The sequence below is a fragment of the Triticum aestivum genome, chromosome 7D (genome assembly GCF_018294505.1).
Source record: "Triticum aestivum cultivar Chinese Spring chromosome 7D, IWGSC CS RefSeq v2.1, whole genome shotgun sequence".
Classification (NCBI taxonomy): Eukaryota; Viridiplantae; Streptophyta; class Magnoliopsida; order Poales; family Poaceae; genus Triticum; species Triticum aestivum.
The window spans coordinates 54,665,943-54,672,232 of NC_057814.1; the positions used below are offsets into that span (position 1 = coordinate 54,665,943).

General features: G+C 44.3%; 1 long non-coding RNA gene across 3 annotated transcripts; it reads left to right on the forward strand.

Moving 5' to 3' along the window:
• Positions 1 to 459: 459 nt before the first annotated feature.
• Positions 460 to 1,612, forward strand: LOC123169015 (uncharacterized). Of its 3 annotated transcripts, none has more exons than XR_006484604.1 (3): positions 460 to 856; positions 1,055 to 1,298; positions 1,409 to 1,612. It is a non-coding gene; the product is annotated as an uncharacterized lncRNA (long non-coding RNA). The 3 variants fall into 3 exon arrangements; XR_006484605.1 differs by having other exon boundaries at positions 1,463 to 1,612; XR_006484603.1 differs by having other exon boundaries at positions 468 to 856; positions 1,422 to 1,612.
• Positions 1,613 to 6,290: the final 4,678 nt, after the last annotated feature.

The following is a 6,290-nucleotide window of genomic DNA, read 5'->3' on the forward strand; positions in this document are numbered from 1 at the left end:
GGGAGAGAAGGGGAGTGGGAGGGGGAGGGAGAGAGAGAGAGCGAGAGCGAGAGAGGGGGAGGGAGAGAGAGGGGGTGGGGGAGGGGAGGGAGAGGGGGAGGGAGAGGGAGAGGGAGCGGGAGGGGAGGGGAGGGAGAGAGAGAGAGGGGGGGAGGGGAGGGGGAGGGGGAGGGAGCGGGAGAGGGAGAGAGAGAGCGAGAGAGGGGGAGGGGGAGGGGGGAAGAGAGAGGGAGAGCGAGCGAGGTGGAGGGGGAGGGGGAGAGAGAGAGGGAGAGCGTGCGAGGTGGAGGGGGCCCTTTGTGTACTCAATAATGTTTATGTTGCAATAATTGGTCAAAAATTGACCTGGATGTTATACAGATTGTAAACAGTTGACCTCAGCTTGTAAACAGTTGAAAAGGGAGCAATGGCAGCGTCTAATATTTGGTTTCCTCCCTTGATCTTGATATACATTGTTAGTATATGTACTCATGTGTGTTTTCTCCTGCAGATTGGTAGACTAATATATGTCCAACCAGTGAAAGAAAATAACATGAATGAATTCTGAGCTTTCTTGCAATATTCACCCGCTTGCCGTTGTTTCGTTTATGTACATATAAAATCAGGTCTGCACCCAAGACTTGCTTGGAGCATTTGTTTTCGTTTTAGGACATTCATCCAGACATGCATGTTGTTTCTAGGTGTTACAAAAGAAGGCTGATGAAGATTATATTATCTAATCAGCAACTGATCTGGTACAATAAAGAAGCAGCAAATGAGCTAGAAAAAATCAGTGTGAAGATGAATAAATCCGGCATCTTGATGTTTCATATCTATTGGTTCCTTGTTTGGCAGCCTATGTTGGTAGATGTGAGAGGTAAACTTGTCTTCAGACCTTCTTAATTGTCGATTCGAACAAATACTTGAACAGGTATCTTGTGCAATGCATGATTTCAACTACTAACAACCTGGACATTATATATCTTAAATAAAAGAAATAGTACTCTATTCTTTAGTTATTTATATGGACTTACTTCTATTGTGAATAACAGTCCCTTTTTAATCATTTTACCAGCTCCAAATATGGAAGCAGCCAGCGTGCGAAAGATTAAAGGATGCATTGCTACAGTGAAAACATTCAGTGGGCGACCAACGACCAGAATGTCATTGCTTTTATCATGGCATCCAACACTTGCAGATGTGACACAAAAGGGGGTTCTGAAGCTGATGAACTTGGATGGCCTGACAGTCTACAATACCAACGACCATGTCCAAGTACACGAACTTGAAAACTTTCTAAGATTCGTACACACCTTCAGGTACAGATGCTTGGTTTTTCTCTAGAATTTCTATACATTTTAAGCGGACGAGCCGCCCATATATTCATTAGAAAATGATGTAGGTGACCCTATTTAAAATGACATTTCAGATTTGTTTTCCAGGTAAAGATCAGAAAGCCGACAGCGTTTCTATTATGTTTCAGGAAAAAATTGGATCTTTTTGGTCGGTTATTGCAACCATCTGTCTGAATGAGTATAAAAACAATGCTATGAGGTAATGCAAGCATGAGGGTGCCTCTTTTCACAATATGCGAACGTATGGGCTATTCGAGGCTTTATGTTGTTTTTCAATCTAAGGCACGTGAAACTTTACTGTGTCGTTATTTAACATACCAATATCATTGCTTCCTCCAAATTCAATTGATTTTCATTTCTTGATTCATGTGTGTATAGGACAAAGAGGAGATAAAAGGAGTATTAGAAAGCTTAAAACCAGCCCCCCGAAACCACTCTGCCAGGAGAAAGAAGACAATATCTGGCATGATCCGATCAATCAGTGATAGATCAAATAGCTTATTCCGCATTGTCATACACAATGCGGTATAATTAGAAAAATACACAATGCCATCTTTTCCTGTGAGCCCGAGTCCATTATCTTGCCCTGTGGCAAAGAAATATATTTCAAGTTTCTTGGGTGCGTCTGTTAGCTGCTAAGGTGGATTTAATCAGGCAGCTTATTGATCTCAAGAACTCTTCAATCTCATATGGCTGTCGCCCTTTCCAGCCGACATAGAAAGAAAAACTCAATGGTGATCCAAACATCTAGAGCCACTTCTAATCTATGGGAGCTCAATTCTATTTTTTAACAAGAATGTGAGTTTGGATGCAGTCTTCAGATGAATCAAGCCTGAGATCCATAGGTGTCGTTGGCTAATTAGCTATTGAGTTCCAAAGATGCAAAGTATTTTGTACCTTCCATATGGAAATACTTGTCACAGAAATGGACAAAAATGGATGTATCTAGAACTAAAATATGTCTAGATACATCCATTTCTCCTACAATAATTCCGGACGGAGAGAGTATGTTTCATGAAAGAATATTAACGGAGACAACTAACTTATGATAATTATTGTATCATTTGGATCCTATAAATGGCATGTATACCATCTTCCTCTCGTTTCTATCAATAGGAAAGCTACGCTTGATAATGCACTCCATATTGGCTTGACGAGTGAATGCTTCGTTGTTGTCCTGTGAGGACTATGTGATGCGTGATGAGGAAGAAGTGAAAGGAGCAATGGGATGGTGACAGGCACATCGCCCTTGGGTATAAGGCGGAGGTGCTTACTATAAAGATTGAGAGGGAGGGAGGGAGGGAGAGAGAGAGAGAGAGAGGGAGAGAGAGCGAGAGGGAGAGAAGGGGAGGGGAGGGGGAGGGAGAGAGAGAGAGCGAGAGCGAGAGAGGGGGCGGGAGAGAGAGGGGTGGGGGAGGGGAGGGAGAGGGGGAGGGAGAGGGAGAGGGAGCGGGAGGGGGAGGGGGAGGGGGAGGGGAGAGAGAGAGAGGGGGGAGGGGGAGGGGGAGGGAGCGGGAGAGGGAGAGAGAGCGAGAGAGGGGGAGGGGAGGGGGGAAGAGAGAGGGAGAGCGAGCGAGGGGGAGGGGGAGGGGGAGAGAGAGAGGGAGAGCGAGCGAGGGGAGGGGGAGGGGAGGGAGAGGGGGAGAGAGAGAGAGGGAGAGCGAGCGAGGGGGGGAGGGGAGGGAGAGATGGAGCGAGAGAGGGGGAGCGAGAGAGGGGGAGGGGAGGGGGAGAGAGACGAAGAGCGAGCGAGGGGAGGGGGAGAGAGAGAGGGGGAGCGAGGGGGAGGGGAGGGGGAGGGGGAGGGAGGGAGAGCGAGCGAGGGGGAGGGAGAGAGAGGGAGGGGGGAGGGGAGGGAGAGGGAGAGAGAGAGGGAGGGAGAGGGAGAGGGAGAGGGAGTGGGAGGGAGGAGGGGCAGAGAGAGAGAGAGAGAGAGAGGGGGGGAGGGGAAGGGAGAGAGAGAGCGCGAGAGCGAGAGAGGGGGAGGGGGAGGGGGAGAGAGAGGGGAGGGGAGGGGAGGGAGAGGAAGAGGGAGAGAGAGAGAGAGGGAGAGAGAGAGAGAGGGAGAGGGAGGGGGAGGGGAGGGGAGGGGAGAGAGAGAGGGAGAGAGGGGAGGGGGAGAGGGGCAGGGGGAGGGAGAGAGGGGGAGGGAGAAGGGAAGGGGGAGGGGGAGGGGAGAGAGAGAGAGATCTTGCATGTACACGTCGATAGGATAACTATTTTTTTAGCAATGGGAACAGCAGGAGAGGCTCCTACTGTTTATATATTAAATCCAAAAGCCATTGTGGCTAAAGGGTGAAAATAAGTCACTTTTGATAGGATAACTATGTTCTAAAATATCAATGAGATTTGGTGGTAAGTCACCATAAGTTTGTTTCCAATTTGTCAGGCACCATAACTTTCATGTCGAATATGTTTCAGAAATATTCTTTGATAAACATGTTTTACGTATCATTCCAAGAAACATTTTTATTTGGGGGAGAATGAAGGGAAGAAAAGGAGAGCGCTGGTAAAAAAATAAGTCGCTAAGACAGCCCGTTGCAACGCACGGGCGTTCTACTAGTCTTGTTAAGGTATGTACTCATTGAAAAAACTTATCAAGCGTCTTGATCTATCTCTATAGATCTTGATGCTCAATATGTAAGCAGCTTCACCGAGGTCTTTCTTTGAAAAACTCCTTTCGAACACTCCTTTATGCTTTGCAGAATAATTCTACATTATTTCCGATCAACAATATGTCATTGACATATACTTATCAGAAATGCTGTAGTGCTCCCACTCACTTTCTTGTAAATACAGGCTTCACCGCTAGTCTGTATAAAACTATATTCTTTGATCAACTTATCAAAGCGTATATTCCAACTCCGAGATGCTTGCACCAGTCCATAGATGGATCGCTGGAGCTTGCATATTTTGTTAGCACTTTTAGGATTGACAAAACCTCCTGGTTGCATCATATACAACTCTTCTTTAATAAATCCATTAAGGAATGCAGTTTTGTTTATCCATTTGCCATATTTCATAAAATGCGGCAATTGCTAACATGATTCAGACAGACTTAAGCATAGATACGAGTGAGAAACTCTCATCGTAGTCAACACCTTGAACTTGTCGAAAACCTTTTTGCGACAATTCTAGCTTTGTAGACAGTAACACTACTATCACTGTCTGTCTTCCTCTTGAAGATCCATTTAATCTCAATGGCTCGCTCTGGTTTACCGTACCACTCTGGTGTGGATCTCACTCTGGTTTACCTACGAGGTTTGGTAGTAACTTGATCTGAAGTTACATGATCATCATCATTAACTTCCTCACTAATTGGTGTAGGATTCACCGGAACAGATTTCTGTGATGAACTACTTTCCAATAAGGGAGCAGGTACAGTTACCTCATCAAGTTCTACTTTCCTCCCACTCACTTCTTTCGAGAGAAACTCCTTCTCTAGAAAGGATCCATTCTTAGCAACGAATGTCTTGCCTTCGGATCTGTGATAGAAGGTGTAGCCAACTGTCTCCTTTGGGTATCCTATGAAGACACATTTCTCCGATTTGGGTTTGAGCTTATCAGGATGAAACTTTTTCATATAAGCATCGCAACCCCAAACTTTAAGAAACGAAACTTTGGTTTCTTGCCAAACCACAGTTCATAAGATGTCGTCTCAACGGATTTAGATGGTACCCTATTTAACGTGAATGCAGCTGTCTCTAATGCATAACCCCAAAACAATAGTGGTAGATCGGTAAGAGACATCATATATCGCACCATATCTAATAAAGTATGGTTACGATGTTCGGACACACCATTACACCGTGGTGTTCCAGGTGGCGTGAGTAGTGAAAACTATTTCACATTGTTTTAACTGAAGGCCAAACTCGTAACTCAAATACTCTTCTCCACGATCAGATTGTACAAACTTTATTTTCTTGTTACGATGATTTTCCGCTTCACTCTGAAATTATATGAACTTTTCAAATGTTTTAGACTTCTATTTCATTAAGTAGATATACCCATATCTGCTCAAATCATCTGTGAAGGTCAGAAAATAATGATACCTACTACGAGCCTCAATATTCATCGGACCACATACATCTGTATGTATAATTTCCAACAAATCTGTTGCTCTCTCCATAGTTCCGGAGAACGGCGTTTTAGTCATCTTGCCCATGAGGCACGGTTCTCAAGCATCAAGTGATTCATAATCAAGTGATTCCAAAATCCCATCAGTATGGAGTTTCTTCATGCGCTTTACACCAATATGACCTAAACGGCAGTGCCACAAATAAGTTGCACTATCATTATTAACTTTGCATCTTTTGGCTTCATTATTATGAATATGTGTATCACTATGATCGAGATCCAACAAACCATTTTATTGGGTGTATGACCATAGAAGGTTTTATTCATGTAAACAGAACAACAATTATTCTCTAATTTAAATGAATAACCGTATTGCAACAAACATGATCAAATCATATTCATGCTCAACGCAAACACCAAATAACACTTATTTAGTTTCAACACTAATCCCGAAAGTATAGGGAGTGTGCGATGATGATCATATCAATCTTGGAATTACTTCCAACACACATCGTCACCTCGCCTTTTACTAGTCTCTGTTTATTCTGCAACTCCCGTTTCGAGTTACTACTCTTTAGCAACTGAACCAGTATCAAATACTGAGGGGTTGCTATAAACACTAGTAAGTACACATCAATAACATGTATATCCAATATACCTTTGTTCACTTTGCCATCCTTCTTATCCACCAAATACTTGGGGTAGTTCCGCTTCCAGTGACCAGTCCCTTTGCAGTAGAAGCACTTAGTCTCAGGCTTAGGACCAGACTTAGGCTTCTTCACTTGAGCAGCAACTTGCTTGCCGTTCTTCTTGAAATTCCCCTTCTTCCCTTTGCCCTTTTCTAGAAACTAGTTGTCTCGTCAACCATCAACACTTGAT